Source organism: Lynx canadensis, chromosome B1, assembly GCF_007474595.2.
Source record: "Lynx canadensis isolate LIC74 chromosome B1, mLynCan4.pri.v2, whole genome shotgun sequence".
Classification (NCBI taxonomy): domain Eukaryota; kingdom Metazoa; phylum Chordata; class Mammalia; order Carnivora; family Felidae; genus Lynx; species Lynx canadensis.
The window spans coordinates 83,280,240-83,306,861 of NC_044306.2; the positions used below are offsets into that span (position 1 = coordinate 83,280,240).

Here is a 26,622-nt window from a genome sequence, read left to right on the forward strand (position 1 = left end):
TGGGGTGCATGTGACCCTTTGAAACAGCACACCTATATCCCTTGGATAGATATCTAGTAGTGCAATTGCTGGGTTGTAGGGTAGTTCTATTTTTAATTTTCAAAACCATTGTTTCCTTGTTGATTTTCTGCTTAAATGATCTGCTGTCCATTGTTGTACGTGGGGTGTTAAAGTCCCCTACTATTATTGTATTATTATCAATGAGTTTCTTTATGTTTGTTATTAATTGGTTTATATATTGGGTATTTACAAGTTGGGGGCATAAATATTTACAATTGTTAGATCTTCTTGATGGATAGACCCCTTGATTATGATATAATACCCTTCTTCATCTCTTGTTACAGTCCTTACTTTAAAATCTAGTTTGTCTGATATAAGTATGGCTACTTCAGCTTTCTTTGATGTCCATTAGCATGACAGATGGTTCTCCATCCCCCCACCTTCCATCTGCAGGTGTCTTTAGATCTAAAATGAGTCTCTTGTAGGCAGCATATAGATTTATCTTGTTTTTTTTTTAATCCATTCTGATAACCTGTGTCTTTTTTTAATGTTTATTTATTTATTTTGAGAGAGAGAGAGTGTGTGAGCTGGAGAGGGGCAGAGGGAGAGGGAGAGAGAGAATCCCAAGCAGACTCCACATTGTCACTGCAGAGTCTGATGTGGAGCTTGATCTCATGAACCATGAGCTCATGACCTGAGCTGTCAAGAATTAGTAGATTAAGCAACTAAGCCACCCACGCACCCCTGACACCCTATGTCTTTTGATTGGAGCATTTAGTCCATTTACATTCAGAGTGATTATTAAAAGATACAAATTTAATGCCATTGTGTTACCTGTAGAGTTGGTGTTTTGGTCATCTATGTTCCTTTCTAGTCTTTGTTGCTTTTGGTCTCCCCCCACCTCACTCAAAGATATTTCCTTCAGGTCTGGTTTAGTGGTAACAATCTCCTTAAGTTTTTGGTTTGTCTGGGAAACTCTATCTCTTCTTCTATTCTGAATGACAGCCTTGCCAGATAAAGTATTCTTGGCTGCATATTTTTCCCATTTGGCACATCGAGTGTTTCCTGCCATTCCCTCCTGGCCTGACAAGTTTTTGTGGACAGATTTGCAAACATGATCTGTCTTCCCCTGTAGGTTAAAGATTTTTTTTTCCCTTGCTGCTTTCAGGATTCTTTCTTTATTTGTGTATTTTGTGAATCTGACTATGATATGCCTGGTGATGGCTGGCTTTTGTTGAATTTAATGGGAGTTCTCTGTGCTTCTTGGATTTTGATGTCTGTGTCCTTCCCCAGATTAGGGAAGTTTTCAGCTGTTATTTGCTCAAACAAACCTTCTGCCCCCTTTTTCCTCCCTTCATCTTCTGGGACTCCTATGTTATTATGTTTTAGTAAGTCACTAAGTTCCCTAAGTCTACCTTCATGGTAAACATATGAAAAACTTCATGAATTTTCATGTCATCCTTCTGCAGAGGCCGTACTAATCTTCTCTGTATTGTTCCAATTTTAGTATATGTGCTGCCAAAGAAAGCACACATTTTTTATTTGTAAATCTGAGCTGTAACATGCCCATATGCAGGACTAAGCAGAAGTTTTTAATCTATAGGTCTTAGCAGCAAGGGAAATAGAAGCAACAAAGAGTCAGACATGCTAAATTTTCTCCTGTTATAATTTTCCATTGTCAATCTTTATTCCATTTCTATGGAACAGGGGCAGAGGTGGTCTTCTGTAACTGCTTCAAGCCAAAATAGGGCACAGAAGGGCTTTGGAATGGAAGGATTTAACATGGTACAGGCTGTAACTCCCTTATTCTAAGGGATGGGGTATCACAGATCTTTCCTTATCTGAGAACTTGGATATTTTTCTGCACGGTTTGGCACTATATGACATTATTAGTTTTATCCCCAAGTATACTCCCAGAAATATTAACAGTAGAGTCAAATCCAGTTTTTCATTCCCTCTAAAACTGATCTGATATTGATGGGTATCCAACAGATCAGTAAACCAGTCCCAGCCACCTTGGAAATGGGGGGGGGGGGGGTATGGTGGTCAATGGTTTCTTGTAGCCAAGTGGCTTCCTGCTTGATTTTATATGGATTCTTATTTCCCAGGAGGAGTTAATATGGGTGAAGGCAAGTGGTATCAGACATTGTATAGATTCTGCCTTTTTCAGCAAGCAATCAGTAATTAACAAGAGGCATTTCAATGGAAATAAAAGAAACACAGGTTAATTGTTGGAGCAAACTATAGGCCCAGTGTCTGAGTCCAAGTCCTAGAGAGAAGATTTTTAGGTGTCAGGCTTGAAGCATCCTCAGAAAGAGTGGGAGCACACAGCAGCAATCTGATGGATTTTTCTGTTTTGTAGTTCAAATGTCTCTGGTGCTCCTTTTGAGTGGCTCATAGAGAACAGGCATGAACATTGTCTATACATGAGCTATTGTGGCAATTTTTCTGAAGTTAATCTCAAGTTGTCCAACTTCAGTTTGCAGGACTTCAGGAAAAAGAAAGTTTTAGTTCTTAATGATTTTAAGATAAGAGAACAGGAGAAGATTGTAATCTTTAGTTTGGAGAGTCACGGTCAGATATTTGAGGAAACGAGAAGAATTCAGTGTCAGTCCAGTTTTATAGGCAAACAACAAAAATTCAAAGATAATTAACCAGACGTAGAACCTAACATGCACAAAAATGTGTTATTGAAATACAACCTTTCTCTTTAAACTCATCTTCTTTCCTGTCAAAGATAGCCAAATTAAGGCTAATTTGCTCATAAGGGGCGAAGCATCTGAGTTCAGCTCAGGTCATGATCTCACGGTTTGTGGGTTCAAGCCCCACCTCTGGTTCTGCACTGACAGCCTGGAGCCTGCTTTGGATTCTGTGTCTCCTTCTCTCTGCCCCCCTCCCCCACTCACACTCTGTCTCTCTCACTCAAAAATAAATAAACGTTTTTAAAAAAAATTTTAAAGACTAATTTGTTTGTGAAATAAGTCTAGTTTTTACAAACTTGGCCAAATTATTTGCATATGCACAGTAAGAATAGTGATTGACCATATAGGTTTTTTTTTTTTTCATTTGCTTTGCTAGACCTTTTTATAAAGAATTTCAAATGGAGACTCTAACAGCTTTTTAAGGCCAGACACCAAGCCAAATAACTTGCCATTAGATTCATCTGCAACACCTGTAGATTGGGCGAATTCCTCTCTTCTCAAGGTCCCCAAAATATCCTGAGGTTCCTGCACCTGCCAGGAAGTGACATCTTCTACTCACCTGGTAAGTCTGCTGGGAACTCTGTAAGCAAGGTATCAGGCCAACATTTCCAAGAGCTCTATTGGTTCCTTAAAATCGACCTGAGCTCCTTAAAGTCATATGGTCATATCTGAGTCTATGCATGCATCTCTCAAATATGACATTTCAGTCAAAGCCTTAGTAATATAGCCAATGTTTCCAATGATGTCGTGTTATAAGAACATATTTTTATTGAACTAATCCAAATAATTATAATTCCATAAGAGAAAGAAGAATATTCATTGAGAGTTTTTTAATTCTGGAGGGTTCAGTTATGGAGAAAAGGTAAATGCTTATATTTTTTTCATAAAGGAATATTTTATCAAATTTTGTAAGTCATAGATGTCTTAAGAGAAAAAGTTTCCCTGAATCTGGAAACGCAAACAGTAGAGAACGAGCAATGTTTGTTGTTTTCATACAACATACGTTGTTTTCAGCAATGTTTTCATACGTTTCCTAACAGACCCAGATATCTTTAGCTTTTCTGTAATGAGACAACACAGACAAACCTTGTGGTTTAGTCATTAATGTTTCAGTATTTTATCTTATTTACAAAAGACTTAGAAATCCAATGAATTCAACCCAATTTATCATTTAACGTAGCAAAACCCCCAAAGTTTTGGGTTACCAAAGATTTTGGAAGTTATTTAAAAGTGTATCCGTAAACTTTTTTACCTAACCTACTGGCTCTTAACAATTACCCATGAAAACTTTATGAGACAGACAAAAATCAACCATCATTTTCAGTCACTTTTTGTTGGCAAATTGCAACTGAGATAACACAAGCTTATTTGACTTGAGTAAACCTTGGTAGAATAAAGGTTTTACATTCATGAGGATAACTCAAAAGACACGTTTATTTTCATTAAGCCAACAACCTTGAAGCAGCTTTAATACCAAATATGTTGCACCTGTGTCCCTCACAAGTCAATCCACTGCTTCCCCACAGTCAGTGTTACCTGGGGCTTCCGCGGGGCGCTTTGGTCCAGGGGAGCACGTGGGTCTCTTCATGCTGATGGAGGAGGTCCTCCAGTTTGAACCTCATAGGGAGGTGGCCCAGCGGCTTGGGGTGCTTTTTGCTCCTTGATAGTGAGGGTGGGAGGAGCGGGAGCCTGTGACGTGGAGACACTGATGATGGAATGGGGCGGGGCTGTGTGAGCACCCAGGTGCAGGTGTAGGAGGAGGGGGAGGAGGAAGCATCAGGTGTGCTGCTGGCAAGGCCGGAGGCAGATTGAAACTTTGGGACTAACGACATCTTTTTTTTTTTTTTTTTCTCTCTTTAATAATTTCCATCTCCTGGGGCGCCTGGGTGGCTTAGGTCATGATCTCACAGTTCGTGGTTTGAGCCCTGCACCAGGCTCTGTGCTGACAGCTCGGAGCCTGGAGGCTGCTTCAGATTCTGTCTCTCTCTCTCTGCCCCTCCCCCGCTTGCGCCCCTGTCTCTGTCTCTCAAGAATGAATAAACTTAAAAAAAAAAAAAAATAGGGGCGCCTGGGTTGCTCAGTCGGTTAAGCTTCTAATTTCAGCTCAGGTCATGATCTCGTGGTTCAGGAGTTCCAGCCCAGCGTCCGGCTCCGTGCTGACCGCTCAGAGCCTGGAGCCTGCCTCGGATTCTGTGTCTCCCTCTCTCTCTCCCTCTCCCCCCCCCCCCCCCCGCCTCTCCCCAACTCGTGCTCTGTCTCTCTCTCAAAAATAAATAAAAACATTAAAAGAACATAATTTCCATCTCCTCTCTTTTCCTCCTACAGAACAGGCTTTTTCTCTGGTTGACTTTCAGCCTTCTGGAAGAGCCAAGAGGAGCAGGCAGCGGGCTGGGCATTGGTTCTGGGGCTTGTGCCTGGAGGTGGGGCTGGATTTAGGATTTCTAGTGTCTGCCTGTCTTCCTCCTCCTCTTCCTCATTATCCTGACTATTCGGAAGGGACAGTATTGAGGTGTCTAAAATTTTTGTTCATCTTTATCTCCTTGGACCACCTGTTAGGTCCCTTCCTGTGATGCATCTTTATTATGGAGTCACATAAAAGTCTAAATGTAGGGAGTTTTATCCCAGATCGTGTGAAAACATCATTGAAAAATATTTGGGTTTTTATCTTTTTGAGTTTTAGAATGCCCACTTTTTTTTTTTTAATTTTTTTTTCAACGTTTATTTATTTTTGGGACAGAGAGAGAGACAGAGCATGAACGGGCAAGGGGCAGAGAGAGAGGGAGACACAGAATCGGAAACAGGCTCCAGGCTCTGAGCCATCAGCCCAGAGCCGGACGCGGGGCTCGAACTCACGGACCGCGAGATCGTGACCTGGCTGAAGTCGGACGCTTAACCGACTGCGCCACCCAGGCGCCCCTAGAATGCCCACTTTTGACATGCGCTCGCCTTTAAATCAATTAAATAGAGCTCCATTACAAGTTCATTTTAGCTACATACTACCCGGAGGTAAAGAAAATATCTCACATTTATAACACACATGGGCACAAACAAGATGCAGACAAAATTTAGCCTTTGTTTCACTAATATTTGTGCAGAGGACATTAAAGACCCAATTGCCAAATAGCCCCCTTTTATTAAAACAAAACTAATAATGAGACAGCGTCATAATTTATGGAGCCCTTAATTATTTTTCATTTCTAGTTAGAACACGGCCATTTTGTGCAAAGATACCAAAAGCCGCAGGAACAAACACGAACAAACAAGCCCTGAGAATCTCTATAACTGGAGACTCCTCCCCATAAGCTGGGGGCTTCACTGACTCCACCAAGTAACTCCCTAGTTTCTGGGTACTTGGTCTTATAGCTGGGTTTCTCTAATTGTGCATATAAGAAAACGAATTCAGACATGTCGAAAGAACATTATTTGGGTCAGCTGAGACCCAGGTTATCCTTAAATTTTCCCATCGAAGTAACCACTTGCAAGTATAGGTTCCATATGCATTGTACACATAGCCTGCTGCAGTTTTCCATGGGTGGATGCTGGTTTTCTGGGAGCTGTTCCAACCTTGGAAGCACGGTTCCCCATTTCTTTCAGTCTCAGCTTTTAGAATAAGGCTTGAATAAGATCCAAGGATATCAAGTGTGGTGAGTCAAGAGGGTGCTACTAATGACAATCACTTCCAAATGGTCGTTATAGACTTTCTTATTTGTCTCGGTTTCTCTCAGTGAGGTCTAAGACCATCAAGGGGGCTCAGAGCACTGACAGATCAATCCTTATGGGTGCATCCCTGAACTAGCCAATCATTAAGTATCTTATGAGATGGGAAATTCCTGTGGGACCACATCTCCAGGAATATCCTCAGACACTTCCACTAGGCTTTCAGTCACCTGAAAGCACCATTTGGCAGGAAGGAGCAAGTGTCCCTGCTCTTTGGAGCTCAGTGATTTAGTCTGTCATATTTCTAGACAGTAAATTTACTCAAACCTTACATTAATAACATCAGTATAATGCCACATTACAACAACCAACACACCAACTCCAACCCCTCCAAGCTATTTCCACCTACAGAACATTCCTGGTAACCCTCAAGAGTATGAATAAAAGTCAGGACCATCAACTCAAATTGAGGAGGTCCAGATAGCAGGAGAACTCACCTCATATACCTGTGAGGTACTGAGATGTCGAAGGGGCACAAAGGGCCTTTGCTGGTACCAAGCACCAAGTTCCAGAGAACCCCCAGGTGGTCTCAGGAGAGTTGTTCTATATCCTGCAGAGTATGCCAAGAAGTGTCGATGCAAAATGAGTTTTATACGAGCCCAGGTTAGGACAGATACCCAGGATACAGAATTTTCATAAAGAAGAGAGTGCTCTAATTTTTAATCTTGCACAACTACAGTGGAAAACTAAGAAGTAAATAAGTTAGGATTTATAAAGTTAGTAATTTCAATTCTTAACATGTGAGAACACATAAAAACACATCAAATGGAACACAAGAATATATTGTATCCATGACTAGGAACAGAATTTATGGCCAAAAAGCAGAAAAGAGGAAGTACAAGAACAGAAATCTTATTTTAGGGTTATAAAAGCATTGAAGAAGGAGAAAATCATGGAAGCGGTACTAAAAATAAAGGGGTGGAGGAAAAAAGGTAAGTAAGTACTTTGGGGTGTTTGGAGATGTGCTTACAGAGAACCTGAAGTTCAGAGGTCACAACCCAAAGTTCAGAGGTCAAGGAACAGCATTTTGATGACTGTCAACCTATCACCAATGTGTTTTTTTTTTTTTTTAAAGTAGAATCATCTCTCCTCCTGCTGCCCAAGATGCAAAAGGAAAGAGGGCTGATGGGAGGAAGACACAGGAGGCCAAGAAGGTATTCCATCCCCTGACAGAAAAGGTCCAAGAATTTTGACATTGGACAGTACATCCAGCCCCAAAGGGACCTCATGTGCTGCTTTGTCAAATGGCCCTACTACATCCGGCTGCCGCAACAGATGGCTCTTCTCTATAGGCTTCTGAAAGTGCCTGCGGCCATTCAGTTCACTCAGGCCTTGGGCCACCAAGCAGCTATTCAACAGCTGAAACTGACCCACAAATACAGACCAGAGACAAAGCAAGCGAAGAACAGAGATTGTTGACCCAGACAGAGAAGAAAGCTGCTGTCTAAGGGGATGTCCCCACAAAGATGCCACCTATCCTTCAAGCAAGGGTTAATAGTGTCACCACCATAGTGGAAAACAAGAAGCCTCAGCTGGTAGTGATTGCACAGGATCCCATTGAGCTGGTCGTCTTCCTGTCTGCCTTGTGTGGTAAGATGGGGGCTCCCTACTGCAATCATCAAGGGGAAGTTCAGGCGGGGGCGTCTGGTCCACAGGAAGACCTGCACCACTGTCACCCTCACCCAGGTAAACTTGAAGCCAGGAGAGCACTGGCTAAGCAGGTGGAAGCTAGCAGGACCAATGATGACAATAGGTACGTTGAGATCCACCGTCACTGGGGAGGCAACACCCAAGTTCAGAGTGGGTGGGTCACACTGCCAAGATGGAAAAGGCAAAGAACTGTCCACCAAACTGGGCTAAGGGCACACTGTTGGATTTTTGGTACATAAAAGTAATAAAAACTGTCTTTCAGCCAGTGTCAAAAGGAAAAATAAATAAATAAAGGGTGGGTGGGGGTGCCTGAGTGGGTCAGCTGGTTAAGCGTCCGACTCTTAGTTTCGGCTCAAGGTCATGATCTCACAGTTCATGGGTTCAAGCCTGCCTCGGGCTCTGCACTGACAGTGTGGAGCTGATTGGGATTGGGATTCTCTTTCTCTCTCTAAATAAATAAATAAGCTTAATAAACAAACTTTCCCCCCCTCGCTTGCTGTCTCCCTCAAAATAAATAAATAAACTTAAAAAAAAAAAGTAGAATCTGATGGGTCATAATTAAATCACACGAAAACTAATTGTGAGAAACATTTCTGAGCATGTTCAAATATGAGATAAAAATCACTCTTAATTCCATTAAGTTATGGTAAGAAGGCAGGCAAGCAAGAAATGGGAAGTGGGGGAGGGAGAAAGAAAAGAGACAGAAACAGAGGGTTAGGGAGGGAGAGAAAGAGGAAGATGAAGAGGAGAAAGAAAGAGGAAGGAAGAAGGGTGGAAAGGAGGAAGGGAGGGAGAAAAGAGAGAGGGAAGGAGGTTAGGATGCCCACCAGCAGCTGGCTTTTATCAGGTGCCTTACCACAGGGAATTCTTTAGTTTTCTCTTAAGTCTCTGGACACTCTTCCAACCAGGTCTTTCTTCCCCTTTCTCCACCTGACAGTCTCTCTGAATTAGCACCACTAGACTCATTAAAGACTCTGAGTATTTTATCCAAATCAAAGTTATAAACCACCCACACTGATGACTAAAACCTCATTAAGCAGGTTATACATTTTAAAATCATGCAAGCCACAGTTAGCAGAATGTTTTTGACTTGTTTTAAACTATTGTTCCTCCATCAATAGAATAGGCCCACCTCCTACTGCTAAATATGCATGGCTTCAATAATAGTTAAAGAGCACTTTTAAATAAGACTAAGTGCAACCACAAACAGCACCCAATCTTTCATGATGCATTAACAGACAGACTACCTTGGTTTTCACACTTCACCAAAATGCAGCCATCTTCTAGGAAAATTGTCAGTTATTTTTAATATTCATAAAACCAACTGACTTGTCTAAGAATCATACTTGTATAAAATTGCCTAAAATAGACATAAATTCCCTATTAGTATTCCCTGTCGGTTTTATACCATACAATTTATCGTCTACTTCGGGATGCTTACGAGTCACAGAAAGCTTTTTAAAATTGCACCAGTTCATGGACAGCAACATGCAGAAGAATGAAACTAGACCACTTTCTTAACTCAAAATGGATGAAGGATCTGAATGTGAGACAGGAAACCATCAAAACCCTAGAGGAGAAAGCAGGAAAAAACCTCTCTGACCTCAGCCGCAGAAATTTCTTACTTGACACATCTCCAAAGGCAAGGGAATTAAAAGCAAAAATGAACTATTCGGACCTCATCAAGATAAAAAGCTTCTGCACTGCAAAGGAAACAATCAACAAAACTAAAAGGCAACCGAGGGAATGGGAAAAGATATTCACAAATGACATATCAGACAAAGGGCTAGTATCCAAAATCTATAAAGAACTCACCAAACTCCACACCCAGAAAAATAAATAATCTAGTAAGAAATGGGCAGAAGACATGAATAGACACTTCTCTAAAGAAGACATCTAGATGGCCAACAGGCACATGAAAAGATGCTCAACGTCACTCTCATCAGGGAAATACAAATCAAAACCACACTGAGATATTACCTCATGCCGGTCAGAGTAGCTAAAATGAACCAATCAGGAGACTATAGTTGCTGGAGAGGATGTGGAGAAACGGGAACCCTCTTGCACTGTTGGTGGGAATGCAAACTGGTGCAGCCGCTCTGGAAAACAGTGTGGAGGTTCCTCAAAAAATTAAAAATAGATCTACCTTATGACCCAACAATAGGACTGCTAGGAATTTATCCAAGGGATACAGGAGTGCTGATGCATAGGGGCACTTGTACCCCAATGTTTATAGTAGCACTTTCAACAATAGCCAAACTATGGAAAGAGCCTAAATGTCCATCAACTGATGAATGGATAAAAAAAATTGTGGTTTATATACACAATGGAATACTACGTGGCAATGAGAACGAATGAAATATGGCCTTTTGTAGCAACGTGAATGGAACTGGAGAGTGTTATGCTAAGTGAAATAAGTCATACAGAGAACGATAGATACCATAGTTTTCACTCCTATGTGGATCCTGAGAAACTCAACAGAAGACCATGGGGGGAGGGGAAGGAAAAAAAAAAGTTAGAGAGGGAGGGAGGCAAACCATAAGAGACTCTTAAATACTGAGAATAAACTGAGGGTTGATGGGAGGTGGGAGGGAGGGGAAAGTGGGTGATGGGCATTGAGAAGGGCACCTGTTGAGATGAGCACTGGGTGTTGTATGGAAATCAATTTGACAATAAATTTCATATTAAAAAAAATTACACCAGCTCAACAGGTATAAAGCAGAAGGTAGACATCATCCTATGGTGGGATGTGGTCTGTATGTCATCCTAATCAGAGAAGCAGTTTGTATAGAACTGATGGTTTTAGAACACTTATTTAAGGGTAGTTTTAAAATTATTCACTGTTTGAATGAAGTAGACAGTCAAAAAGGGAAAATGGAGTAGGACTAAAAGAGAAAAAGAAAAGAGTAAAGAAGAAACAAGATATATTAGAACCAAGAGGAAAGAGAAATAAGTATTTATGAAGACCATCTACCATATTATAAGATACAGTATCAGGAAAAGAACACATTAGGATAGGATAATATAGGGGAAAATATACAAATTAAATTTAAAAACCACAGAAGTTAGGAAGAAATCTTACCTATCAAACTAGTTTATTGCTCAGAGAGAAAGAAAACATCTTCTCTAAAAACACTGTATATTGTTCGATGTAACTGCTCAAGGCTGCCATGCATGGTTGTTCAAGTTGTGCACTATACAAGAGCGCTACATTTACATCATAGATATTATGGTAACCAGCCTCTAAGATGGCTTCCAATAATCCTAGCTTCCTGGTACCATGTCCATGTATAGTTTCCTCCACGCTTAGTGGGAATAACCAACCGATAGGATATTGTAAAAATGATAGTGTATGACTTCAGAGGATGAGTCTTACAACATATTGAGGCATCCATGTTCTTCCTCAAATCACTTGCTTTGGAAGAAGCTAGATGTCAGGATTTTAGGATACTCACATAGACCTAAGGAGAGGGCCTCAGAGTGAGGAACTATGCCTCTGGCCGATACAAATGAGAGAGTCACTTTGGAAGCAGATTTTCCAGCTTCAGTGAGGCCTTCAGGTCCCTGTAGCCTTGGCTGACATCTTGACTGCAATCCTAGGAGAGACCTCCAGCCAGAATTAACCACCCAAGCTGCTTTCAAGTTTCTGGTCCACAGAAACTGTGTGAGATGATAAATGTACATTGTTGTCCAAGGCCACTAAGTTTCCGGGTAATTTGTTAGGCAGCAATAAATAACTAATACAGATATCTTTATTACTTTGGATGAGTTGCAAAATTATAGTGATAATTTTCCAACAGACAGCACTGATGTGTCTTATGCTAACAAAATCACTATATTATAGTCATCCAACAAATGAAGGTTAAGGGTCATTTTCTAACCTGATTGATATTTTGTATTCCATTTTATGAAAGAGGCAAGAATTTGATAACTGAAAAATCTCACTGATTTATTATCTAAAATAATATGTGCTTATCATAAAAAACTGTTTTTCTGGCTGATAGAATGATTATCAAAGATAATGAAAATTTTTAAGAGAGAGAGAGAAATCTCTTCTCGGTACTGGTTGCACTGGTTAAATTTAACAACTCATGTAGTGGTTCAGATATTCCTCTATGTTTGGTGTACCAAATGCTATTGGTGAGTCCCAGTTTAAATCAACAAAAATTTTCACTATATGACAAATCATCTTTAATGAATAAAAAAGTAACTATAATAAAAATTATGTATTCATAATATAAATATTTTAATATGTATGATGTTATACATATGTAAATAATATATTTTTATAAATATATATGATACAGGGTAATTCTTTATAAATGTAGACATATATAAATATAAAATTATATTATAAAATATATTACTACATGCTATAGGTAGTGTGTATATTATCCTAATGGAGATAATATATTACGTGAAAGTATTATACATCGTATACACGTATAATGTTTTTATGTATAAATAAACATCACATAAATAATATATATTTTGAAAAATATAACATACAACATAGGTACATAATAAATATTTATATTTATAAATATATGGCATAAATATATATTTGTATTATATATTTATGATATACTTATAATGATAACATATTATTATAAATAAATGTGTTAAACAGATATATTACTATACATAAACTATAAAGATATAAAGGAAAGGTTGGTAAGTAATTGTAAAAATTGTTTTTTTTATGAACTTTTCTTCAACACAAAAATTGTGTATATTGTTTGCATATTATATCAAAATGCTACAAATGCTAAGTTAAAATATTAAGCTATATGTTACATTTCTGTAATGTCAGAAAGAATTTTTAAAAATATATATACATATCAGAAAAGGAAAAATATAAAGCCATCAGAAAAGACATGAAAGAAAATTACTACATTTCATTAATTCTAAGACATATTTATTCCTGTGTTCGTTATTCATGGGCTCAGTCCCACAAGACTGCCCCCACTTCAGATGCCAGTTGAAAGTCCCAGGTTGTCACTCGTACTTGTGACCAACTGGCTACATAGATCTATAAGTTGGGGATTCTCACAACCTTCTCCTCAGGGTCGATAATTTGCTGTAATGGCTCACAGAACCCAGGGAAACACATTTACTGGCTTATTATAAGTGATATAATAAAGGATACAGATGAACAGCCAGATGAAGGTCTATGTAGGGTGAGGTCTGGAAAGGTCTCCCCCACAGGTGCCTTTGTCCCCATGGAGTTGGGGTACAACACCCTCCTGGCATGTGTATGTATTCACCAACCCGGGAGCTCTCCAAACCCTACAATTTAGGGAATTTTATGGTGTTTTCAATGATTAACGCTGTCTCCTGGGAGGCTGAGGGTGGGGCTGAAAGATCCAAACTTCTAATCAGGGCTTGGTGTTTCTCCTGACGTGACCCAGCCCCCACCCCACCCCACCCCCAAGCTCTCCAGGAGCCTATCAAGAATTGCCTCATCAGAACAAAAGATGCCCCTACCATCCAGGAAATTGTGAGGGACTTAGGAGCTCTGTGTCAGGAACTGGGGTCAAACACCAAATATTAGACCAAAAGATGCTTCTAGAGCTCTTACCACCCCAGAAATTACAAGCGTATTTAAAAACAAAAAAAATTAAGTTTATTTATTTTTGAGAGAGAGAGAGAGAGAGAAAGACAGAGTGCTAGCAGGGGAGGGGAAAAGAGAAAGAAGGAGAGAGAGAGAGAAAGAGAGAGACATAGAATCTGAAGCAGGCTCCAGGATCTGAGCTGTCAGCACAGAGCCGAATGTGGGCTCAAACCCACAAGCTGTGAGATCATGACCTGAGCCAAAGTCAGATGGTTAACCGACTGAGCCACCAAGCGCCCCACGAGTCTTTTAAAGGAGCTCTGTGTCAGGAACCTGGGCAGAGACCAAATTCGTATTTCTCGTTATTCACAGAGACTATTAAATCTTTCTAGGTAATAGTCAAGTAATTTGAATGTTAAACAATGGTGCACTCTTGTTGAAAATAATACACCTCAAGTGATAAGTTTTAACTTTTCAAAGGATAGTTCAGACTGGGATTTTTCAGAAATTTATTATAGATATATTTTTCCTAATGGTGGTGGCGGGGGCAGGGGAGGGGAACCAAGCAGGGGAAAAATTGGTCTTTATTACATTAGCTTACAGGATTGTGTATTTTGTCTGTTTTGGAACCTCTTTGGGAATGAAGAGAAAAGCAACTGAAGAATGAGAACAGACATAAAGACTGTTAGATTTTGTATTATATTCTTAGTAAACATGAAGTGAAATGAACATTGTAAAGTGTTCAAAGTTGATAGGAATCTAACTTTGCAGCAAAACAGGTTGTACTGGTAAGACAGTGTCCAGTTTATGACATAGATGATGTGGTTTTTGACAAGGCCATGTTTAACCGTCAGAGAATTGTCCAATAAATGTTAGTGTGAGATACTGAGAATGTTTTTTCATATCACACAAACCACAGCAAAAATTCATAACATTATGGTATATATTTATGCAAAATACAAACACTGACATGAGGTAATACGACATAATACATGGAGAGAGTGAAATACAAAAACAACGTAAATAATAGCAACTGTGATTCACAAAATCATTTTCAATGAAGTAAGATGTGCTATTACCTGATTATTTTTCAGTTGAAGTAGTAGATGTAAATCATGTGAAATAGTTTAAAATTATTGTTAGATTCATGGATTTAAAAGTGCCATTATTTCTACCTTGAACAGTTTTTAGTAGACTACTTAAATTTCAATCTTGTTAAAAATAAATTGGGAATCTCCCTGGGTGGCTCAGCTGGTTGTGTATGACTCTTGATTTTGGCTCAGGTGATGATCTCACAGTGGGTTCAAACCCCGCATTGGGCTCTGCACTGACAGTGTGGAGCCTGCTTGGGATTCTCTCTCTCCCTCTCTCTGCCCCTCCCCTGCTCACTCTTTCTCTCTCAAAGTCAACGAATAAACATTAAAAAAAATTGGGAGTTCAGGGATATGACAAGGCCATGCATCTGATGCAAAAACAGATACTCAAAAACAATCTAGGGATTCAGGTCCTTGTTCTATTTATTCTTTAAACTTGGTAATAAACGAAGCAACAGAAGAATGTCTTTTATACTCTGAATTTTACACACTAATTTTACAACTACTTTTTGGTTTCCAGAACACATTGAAATGTATCAAAAACACATTTGCTAAACAGCAATTGAAACTACTGCCAATACATCATGGGAAAATTGAGATGATACCACCAGGCCATTAAAAACTCAATTATAGCTAATATGCAGTCCTTTTGTAGACATTATTGATGTCATGAATAAAGATGGAGATTCTAAAACTCAAGCTATAGGCATAAATTGAAAATATCCCCTTTAAATTTGTTTTCTCAGGATAAACTTGACTATTTTAAGTAAAAAGTATGGTATAGCCAAAATGATACAAGACTTTGTAAATAATGCCCTTTATCCACAAAGATAAACACAGTGACGAAATTTACAAAGGCATACGTTATTGTGCTTGCTTTAACATCATGTATATAAAAATTGGAATGATACGGATGTTGTTAATTGGTATAGATGTTCAGATTTGCAGATGAAAAGGTTCTGGAGATTTGTTTCACAAAAATGTGCATGTACTTAACACTACTGAACTATGCACTTTAAAAATGATTAAGATGGTAAATTTTATATTATGTGGTTTTTTTCTTTTTGTAAATTTTTTAAATTTATTTTTGAGAGAGAGAGTGTGAGCGAGGGAGGGACTGGGCGGGGGCGGGGAACAGAGTATCCTATGTGGGCTGTGTCCTGACAGCAGCAAACCAGGTGTCGTACTTGAACTCATGAACCAAACTGTGAGATCATGACCTGAGCCAAAGTCAGATGACCAACTGACTGAGCCACCCAGGCACCCCTATGTGTTTTCTTACCACAATAAAAACTGTTACTGGGGTGCCTGGGTGGCTCAGTTAAACATCTGACTTTGGCTCAGATCATGATCTCACGGTTTGTGAGTTCGAGCCCCACATCAGGCTCTGTGCTGACAGCTCAGAGCCTGGAGCCTGCTTCGGGTTCTGTGTCTCCCTTTCTCTCTGCCTCTCCCCTGCTTGTGCTCTGTCTCTATCTCTCTCTCAAGAATAAATAAAAACGTTAAAAAAAAAAAAGATCTAGAAGGGTGAGAAATCGTTTTGATAGCAAATGTCACAATCAAGCTGTCTTTGATCCAACATCAAACTGTTTACATTTATTTGGTTTGTTTGTACATTAGATACAGCAATAATACCTTTTTTAAAATTTATTTATTTATTTATTTATTTATTTATTTATTTTGAGAGAGAGAGTGCATGAGCAGGGGAGGGAAGAGGGAGGGAGAGAGAGAGAGAGAGAGAGAGAGAGAGAGAGAGAGAGAGAGAATCCCAAGCAGGTTCTGGACTATTGGTGCAGAGCCCCATGTAGGGCTTGATCCCACAAAACTAAGATCATGGCCTGAACCAAAATCAAAAGTCAGACATTCAACTTACTGAGCCACCCAGGCACCCACAACAATAATACCTTCAAAAGAAAGATTGTGATGGTGATTTCCTGGATGTATACATACATCAAAGCTCATCATTTATAAATTTTAAATATGTACAGCTTCATATACATCAATTATACCTCACTAAAGCTCTCCTATCTTTACATAAAAAGATTAGCTTACGATACTGAAATATCATGGCTTTTCTAGTTCAGTGCTTCTCAAACTTTAGTGTACATGTGAATCACTACTGGATCATATTAAAAAACAAATTCATAGAATTACTGTATGAGCCAGTATTTCACAACAGAATGAAAACACTACTTTGAAAAGATACATGCACCCCTATGCTTATTGAAACATTATTTACAGTAGGCAAGATATGGAAACAACCTGGGTGTCCATTCATAGATGAATGGATACACACACACACACACACACACACACACACACACAGTGAAATATTACTCAGTCATTAAAAAGATGAAATCTTGCCATTTGCAATAATATGGATGGATGTTGAGGTGAATATTTCTAAGTGAAATAAGTCAATCAGAGAAAGGCAAATACCCTATGGCTTCACTCATAAGTGGAATTTAAGAAACAAATGAAAAAAGAAAACAAAAAAACCTCCAAATCCTTAACTATAGAGAACAAACTGATAGTTACCAGAGGGGAGGCAGGTGGGCGGTGGGTGAAATAGGTGAAGGGGACTAAGAGTGCACTTACCATGAACAGCACTGAGTAATATACAGAATTATTGAATATTACACACCTGAAATGAATATAACATTGTATGTTAATTATATTTGAATTAAAAAAAGACCTTTGGGGTAAAAGAACTGCTGACAAAAAGTTAAGTTTTGACAATGTATCTAAAACATCAGAAAATAACAGTGATAATAATAATGGCTAAAGTTTGCTGAGATTCTTGTATATACTAGGCACCATGCAATGAACTTTACTTGATTATTTCCTAATGTTTACAACAATGTTTTCAACATTGTTGTAGGTAATAATCTTACATGCATTGCACACACACAAAATGCTGAAGCTTAAGTATTCATTCATAAAACAAACAGATAAAAACAAAAAAAAGCAGATTCTGATGCCATAAATGTAATAGCAATAGTTCATTGATGCATACCTGAAAACCTTGTTATTTTCTAAAATCTAGTATGAATTCTGTTTAATTATTACAATATATTTATGGCAAGACTTTACTGAACACATTTCCAAATACTGTTGGAGCTCTCAGGGATATTTTTCTTTTCCAGTATTATTAGTCAGTGAGACTGGCTAATTTTGCAAAATTAAGAATTTTTGCAAACTACTTAAGCCTATAATGTGGCAAGAAAGACCATGAATCTGGTAACTATCGTGGAAAATGAGATGTGAGAGTAAGTAAGCACTGAAATAGTTCTAAAGAGTTTTATTTCAGGGCACCTGGGTGACTCAGTTAAGCCTCTGACTCTTGATTTCAGCTCATGGTTTGTGAGGTTGAGCACCAAATTGGCTCTGCACTGACAGTGTGAAAGCTAGTTGGGATTTTCTCTCCCTCTCTCTACTTTTCCCCTGCTTGCTCTCTCTCTCTTTCTCTCCTTCATTCTCTCTCTCATAAAATAAATAAACATTAATTTTTTTAATTTTAAAAAAGAATTTTATTTCTATGATTTTAATAGATTATTATTTTTTAAGTTTATTTTGAGAGAGAGCACGTGTATGTGAATGGGGGAGGGGCAGAGAGAGGAAGAGAGAATCCCAAATAAGCTCCATGGAGCTTGATGCAGGGCTTGATCTCAGCATCCTGAGATCATGACCTGAGACGAAATCAAGAGTCAGACACTGAACTCACAGAGCCACCCAGGCACCCCTAGATTACTATTTTTAAAATTACTACTTCATAGTTGTTTCAAATTCTTGATTGTTATGATTAATTTTAAAAATACTGATAATTTCATGATGAATGAGTTCCCAATTATTTTAATTACAATTTTAAATACCTTTTAACTTCACGTTAAAATTTGATGTATAAATTTATTTAGAAGGTTTTGTGTTGACTTTATGTATGACTCATTTGTAATTATTATTATTGGCAAGTATGTAATAAATCAACTTGGTGATGTTACGGACCCTGCTTGGGACTCTGTCTCTCCTTCTCTCTGACCCTTCCCCACTCATGTGCATGCACTTTCACGCACACGCGGTCCTTCTCTCTCAAAATAAATAAATAAAAAAAATTTTTTTAATTGGGTGAATTCTATGGTATGTGAATTATACCTCAGTAGAAAAGGACAGTAACTCCTGTTCTAATCAAACAAAATATGGATGCGACAATACTTGGGAAACCAAAAAGTATCAAATACATATGAAATCACTAAGGCAAGCATGGGGACACCTTTTTTAAGGGCTTAAAAAAAAGGTCTAATATTTTAGAGCTGGCCTTAACTAAATAATTGATGTGAAGACACACCATATGACCTCAAGGAACTTTTACAACTGTAAAGGAATTTCGAGTTTATTCCACTTTTTGTCGGAACTTGACATGCAGATTCAGTTTTATACACAAGAGGGCACTGTCCACCAAATGACAAACTTGTTCAAAGCTGCAGGAAAGTAAACAAAATCTCAGAAAAAACCAAAGTGTCATAGGAAAAAAAACAACTAATATTTATAAGTACCATATATATAAAAATATGTATATATTCATATATATATATGAATTTGCTTATGAGTGCACAATATCTAGAAGGGCAAATAACATGGACATGGATGAGAGGGATACATTGGGGGGTTTGTTTTAATTTTTATTATTTAAGTATAGTTGACATAAGATGCTATATTAGTTTCAGGTACACAACATACTGATTTGACAATTTTATGCAACTCACCACAATAAGTGTAGTTACCATCTGTCAGCATAAATGTTACTACAATATTAGTGACTAAATCCCTATGCTGTACTTTTCTTATTTTTTTTACTTAAAAAAAATTTTTTTAATGTTTTATTTATTTTTGAGAGACAGAGAGAGAGACAGAGCGTGAGCAGGGGAGGGGCAGAGAGAGAGGGAGACACAGAATCCGAAGCAGGCTGCAGGCTCTGAGCTGTCAGCACAGGGCCTGATGTGGGGCTCAAACTCACCAATGGTGAGATCAGACCTGAGCCAAAGTCCGACGCTTAACCAACTGAGTCACCCAGGCGCCCCCTGCCCCCCACCCCCCGCCTTTTTAAAAATTTTTCTTAACGTTTATCCTTATGCTGTACTTTTCATCTCCTGACATTTATTTTACAACTGTAAATTTGTACCTTAATCCCTTTCACCTATTTCACTCACTCTCCACCACCTCCAGTCTCCTCTCAATTTGTTCTCTGTATCTATGGGTCTGTTTTGTTGTTTTATTGTTGTTTGTTCATTTTTTCACGTTCCTCATACAAAAGTGAAATCATATGGTATCTGTCTTTCTCTGTCTGACTTATTTCACTTATTTCATAATACCCTCTCAGTCCACCCAGGTTGTCACGAATGGCAAGATTTCACTCTTTTAAATGGCCAAGTGAAAGTCCATTGTGTATATATACACATCTTTTTTATCCATTCATCATCTACTGATGGACATTTAGGTTGTTTCCACATCCTCGCTACTGTAAATAATGCTGCAATGAACATAGTGGTGCATGTATCTTTTCAACTTAGTGTTTTCATCTTCTTTGGATAAATATCTAGTAGTGGAATTATTGGATCGTATGGTATTTCTATTTTTAATTTTTTGAGGAACCTTCATACTGTTTTCCACAGTGGTTGCACCAGCTTGCATTCCCACCTACACTGCACATGGGTTTCCTTTTCTTCTCTTGAGAGGGATACTTTTTGTTGAATATTTTATGCTTTTTATGTTCTGAACTATGTGCTTGTATTGTTTGTGCGAAATGTTACCTTACTAGGAAAATTATTTTGTGCCTATTTAGATTAATATACAAATTTGATAAAAAAGGATGTGGAGAATATGTACAAAATTTAGACAGATGATTTTAAAATATTTTAATAAATGATTGCCAATTTATACTAGTAGCTTTTTTAAAAACATTCTTCTAATGAACTCAAGAATCTTCCCATGTGTTATTTATTATTGCCATTCTGTTTTCTTTCTCTTTCCCCTTCTTTCTTTCCCTTCCTCCTTCCTTTTTTCCTCTTTCTTTCCTTCCAGGTATAGGAAAGATTATTTAATTTTTAATTATTTTTCAATTTTCTACTACCAAACTCTTCAAAGGAAAGTTTGAAAAAAGTTTACAGTAAGTACTCACCATTTTGACAATAATAATTTTTTGTTTTGTTTAAAACTGTTTCTCTACATATACTTGTAAGGTGAGCATTTTTTCAAGTTTTTTTTTCAGATACTCTAACCTTAAATATTTCAGTATGCAGCTATTTGATGAAAGATATTCAATTACACTGCCATAATGCTATTACCACACCTGAGAAAATTAAGGGTAGTTTTTTTAAGTTTATTATTTAAAGTATATTTATTTATTTATTATTTTTTAATGTTTATTCATTTTCTGAGAGACAGAGTGTGAGTGGGGGAAGAGCAGAGAGAGAGAGGGAGACACAGAATCTGAAGCGGGCTCCAGGCTCTGAGCTGTCAGCACAGAGCCCTACGTGGGGCTTAAACTCACAAACTTCAAGATCATGACCTCAGCTGAAGTCAGATGCTTAACTGACTGAGCCACCCAGGCGCCCCTGTTTATTTATTTTGAGAGAGACAGAGAAAGGCATGAGTGGGTGAGGGGCAGAGAGAGAGAAAGAAAGAATCCCAAGCTGACTCCTCACTGCTAGCACAGAGGGCTCAAGCTCATGAAACCGTGAGATTTTGACCTAAAAGCACGAGTTGGACGCTTGACCGACTTAGCCACCCAGGTGCCCCAAGGGTAGTTTTTAATATAGTTTATTATCCAGTCCATTTAAAATTTTGTATTTGTGCCTAAAATAGTCTGCCGCCCAGCATCAAGGTTTAGACAAAGTACTGTGGTTGTTATGTCTCTTCAGTCTCTTTTGTTTTAGAGCATTCCCTCATTGTTTTAATGACTAATTTTTTGTAGAGACCAGGCAAGTTGTGTTATATGGAACATTTGATCATTTCCTAGTAGTATCATTTGAATTGTTCCTCTGCTCTCTGGAAATTAGATTCAGGTTAAAATTTTTTGACAGTTTTTAACATTTGTATTATAAAACAAAATACATAAAACAAAAACAAAAAAGCAGTATAATGAATTATTACAAGATAAACACACTTTTATAGCTGCTGTCCTAATCAAAACATAGAACACTGTCAGCACCCCAGAAACCCTCCATGGACCCCTTCATAACTCTTTACTCCTCTCTCCCCATCCAACATAATCACTATTCTTTTTATGGAAATTGATTCCTTACTTTATTTGTAATTTTACCATCCAAACACGCATGAAATGCCATTTCGTTTTCCCGGTTTTTGAACTTTATGATTAAAACCATAGATTAAGTGTTCTTTCATGTCTGGCTTCTTTTAATGAACGTTGTCTTTGTGAGATCATCTGTGTGTGTGTGAATAGTTGTAGTTCATTCATTTACATAGCTTTGTTGTAAGAATATTTAATTCATGTCTTTTCCAGTGTTCATGGACACTTGGCTTATTTCACATACTTGGTTTTTATAAATAATGTTACTACGAATGTTCTTGTGTCTTTCTCTTGGTACACATGTGCATGCATCTCAGTTGGGCTTATATTCAGGAATATCACTATTGGCCCACGGGGTATGCATATGTCCAACTTTCATAAAAGATGATAGTCTTCAAAGTAACTGTACCAGTTTGAACTCCCATTAACATTGTATGAGAATAACTGTTGCTGTATATCCTTGTCAGCACTTGGTACTGGCAGTTTTAATTTTAATCATTCTGGTGGAGGTACAGTAATATGACATTGTGGTTTTAATTGCATTTCCTCTTTTTAGAAAGGTTGAACCATTCATGTTTCAGCCTTTTTGTATGTTTTTGTGAAAATTCTGTTTATTTCTCTTATCTTCTTCCTCCCTTCTTTGGATTACCATATTTCTTTTTGATCCTTAACCTAAATATTTTTGGGGTATGAGTCCTTTGTTAATTACATGAGTTGCAAACATAATCCACAGTGTGTTTTGCTTTTGATTCTCTTCATGGTGCCTATTGATGAACAGATGTTCTTAATTTTGATGTAATCCAACCTATCAATCTTTCCTTTTTTGGTTAATTCTTCCTTGTCTTCTTTAAGAAATCTTCTCTTCAAATCATGATAAAATAATCCTATATTAGCTTTATTATTGTTTTGCCTCCCACAATGTCTATGATTTACTGGGAACTGATATTTGTCAAATATAAATAAAGAATAAAGTCAATGATCTTTAATTACATGGATATTTGGTTTTTCCACCACAATTTGTTGAAAATGACATTATTTGCCCACTGCTCTGCAGACTGCCTTGTCCTAAATCAAGTATCCATTTTTGTGGCCTTCTGTTTTTGTGTTCTGTCTTGAGTTTCATTAGTATATTTTTCTTTCCTTGTACCAATATTACACTGCATTAATTGCTGTCTCTTTACAGTAACTCATAAATTTTGTGTAGTGTATTTCACATTGTTTTTTTCAAGAGTGTTTGGCTATGCTTAGTCTTTTGCACTTCTTTTTTTTTTAACGTTTTTATTTATTTTTGAGACAGAGAGAGACAGAGCATGAATGGGGGAGGGGCAGAGAGAGAGGGAGACACAGAATCAGAAGCAGGCTCCAGGCTCTGAGCCATCAGCCCAGACCCCGACGCCGGGCTCAAACTCACGGATCGTGAGATCGTGACCTGAGCCGAAGTCGGACACTTAACCGACTGAGCCACCCAGGCGCCCCTTTTGCACTTCTATAAATATTGAAGAAATCAGTTTCTCAGGTTCATTAAAAAACAAGGAAACAAAAATCCTCCTGGGATTTTGAATGAGATTGCACTGAATTTAAGGGTTAAATTTGGGGGAAGACTGACATCCTTACAGTACTGACTACCCAATTTCCCAATCCATGCATGTTGCATACTCCTTCATTCTGGTTTTATTTATTCTTAATAGTGTTTTACATTAGAGATTTTTAACATCCTATTTTAAGTGTATTCCTAAGTATTTGATTTTTTATGCTATCATAATCTCCAACTTTTATAAAAGTTTCATATTTGAATTTTTTGTTGTAGGTACATAAAAAAATTAATTTTTACATATAGATCTTGTGTGCAGCAATCTTTAATCTGTAGATTTCTTTTGGATTTTCTACATGCACAATCATATCATCTGTGAACAAGGGCAGTTTTATTTATTATGTCCAAATATTATACTTTTCACTGGCTGGGTCCCTCAGTACAATAATGAACAGAAATGGTAACAGTGAATATACTAGTCTTGTTTAGGTCTCAAAGGGAAAGTTGTAAATATTTCACCAGTTAAGTGTGAGGCTTGCTGATGGATTTTTAAAAATAGATACTATTTTCTTTGATGTTTATTTTATTTTTGAGAGAGAGAGACAGAATGTAAGAAGGGAAAGGGCAGAGACAGAGGGAGACATAGGATCTGAAGTAGGCTCTAGGCACTTAACTGTCAGCACAGAGCCTGAGGTGGGGCTTGAACTCACAAACTGCGAGATCATGACTTGAGCCGATGTCCTTAACCAACTGAGCCACCACAATTTATTTCTTTGTAATAAATTTCCCTTTTACTTCATGTTGCTAAGAATTTTGTTTTTAAAATCGTGCATAGATGTTCAAATTTATCACCATCTTTCTGCATCAATTGAGATGATTGTATAATTTTTCCCTTTCATTCTTGAACTTGCATAAAATTGGCATTATTTATTTCTTAACTGGTAAAATCCATTTATCTGAGCCCAGAGTCCCCCCTCACCTTTTTAATGTTTTATTTATTTTTGAGAGAGAGAGACAGAGAGAGAATAAGCATGGGTGGGGCAGAGAGAGAGGGGAAAGAGGATCCAAAGCAGGCTCTGTGTTGATAGCACAAGCCCAGTGTGAATTGAGAGATCATGACCTGAGCAGAAGTCCAACGCTCAACCGACTCAGCCACCCAGGTGCCCCTGTAAAAGTGTTTAATAACAAATTCATTTGAGTTGATACAGAACTATTCAAATTTTCTTTTCTTTTTTTTTTTTTTTTTCAGTTTTGGCAGCTTGTTTTTTTTCTAGCAATCTGTTGATTTTATATCATTTCCAAAATATTGGCCTAAGGTCGTCCATCTTTTTTTACCTTTTAAATGTCTGTGATATCTGTGGTGATATCCTGTTGTTACAGGTAAACATAGGATTTACTATATTTAGTTATATAGCCTTAAGTTTTACACAGCAGTGTATCTTGAAAAACCATTAATGACATCAAATATTGTTTTATTGCACCACCTTGAACTTTTTCATGCCATGGAACCTATTTTTCAAATAAAGCATTATTATCTTTCAATGTAGAAACAGAAAAAGTGGAAGTAGCCTGATTAAGGCAAAGTGAAGGGGTGTTTGGATCTCTCCAATACTTGGGCTCCCTTTCGTTGGAGGTCTCTCCTGTTGGAAGAACACGCTGAGAATTATATTCTATATTATACATATGCATATACATATGTATGTATGTGCAATTTAACCAAACTTCCATTGTTGGATGCTTCTAACTCCTTAAACTTTTGCGCACACTTTTTGTTTTGTTTTTTAAATAGCGCCACCACCTTCCCAGGCAGGAGGCTCATGTCTATCCCTGGCAGGCGGGGCTCTCGGGTCACAAGAGCGTGACAGCCTCACTGCAGCAGCCAGTCTCCCCAGTGGTGGTGGAGAGAGAGTGGGAGGTGGGGGGAGGCTCCAGCCCTGGGGACTGCGGGCAACTGGAGAGCCTGCGGGGAGCGACCACACTGTCCCCTGCCAGTGTGCTCCCCACATGCCCTGTGCACCTCTTAAATTAATGCTTTAGAGTTAATTCCTGGAAACGCAATTGCTGGGTAAAAGGTTATGTACAGTTTTAAGACTTTAAGATTGTATTGATAAAGTGCTGGTTTAAAAAGTTGTACCAATTTATGATCCCAGTGTACCCTCCACACCTGAATCAACATTGGATATTATCATTGAGTATTTGAAAATACTGGAAGGAGTATTATTCAGTCTTTAAAGATGACGATTCAGATCCTTCACACCTGAGGGAATATTTGACAGCAGTCAATGCAAAGAAACCCAGAATCCAACTGCACTTTCAGGAAAAGATAGTGAAGTAACACAGTTTGTGAGGAATTTTCCTGTTTCTCCCCCCAAATTTTCTTTCATCACAGATTTACAATATGTGGGTAAGAAAAAAAAAAATCCAGAATGCAAGGTTGGCCTCTGCATCACTTTCACCAGACTTAAGTCACTCCAATTAATTTTAAACAAAAGGGTATTTAAGCTACAGAATTAAGAGTTTACAATCGCTGACAGGTTCATGAAGGGTCTTTAGGGATGACTCTCAGAACAATGCCATAGAACCACCAGACATGGGAACAATCAGGAGTCTGGGTTTAGGAAACCACTGCACCAATGGTTGAATCCAGGATCACGTGCCCATAGTGTCATGAAGGTGCAGAATACCTTACCTTAGGTATGAACCAAATATCAGGAACTCATTGCTTCATTTACTAAATGCAAACTGCTAGATTTAACAAGATTGATGCCCCTACAAAGTTCTGCCTCCCTCTTCACGGACTCGGTTTCTGAGTTTGAGTGAATGCGACTAGCCTAGAGGTCAAATATAGGCAAAAGTCAAGCTGCAAGGAAGTCTGGGAAATGTAGTTTTTATACTTACAGCTCCTGTAGTACAGGATGGCACTCCAAAAAGAGCTTGGATCAACTGTTTAGCAATCCAATCTTTCACAGGCCCTTTATTTCCTTGATGGTTTGACATGATAATTATAAATATTGTTAAAGATTTTCTCTGTTTGACCCACCTGATCTGATGATGCCCTCTACCTTTCTCTG

The 26,622-nt window shown here is 38.1% G+C and overlaps 1 non-coding gene and 1 pseudogene across 1 annotated transcript; one reads left to right on the forward strand and one right to left on the reverse strand.

Annotated features, from left to right (window-relative positions):
• The first annotated feature begins 597 nt into the window (after window positions 1-597).
• On the forward strand, window positions 598-25,580 carry LOC115512998 (annotated as a pseudogene).
• LOC115513125 lies at window positions 1,425-1,531 on the reverse strand. Its single transcript, XR_003968552.1, has one exon. It is a non-coding gene; the product is annotated as a U6 spliceosomal RNA (small nuclear RNA).
• Window positions 25,581-26,622: the final 1,042 nt, after the last annotated feature.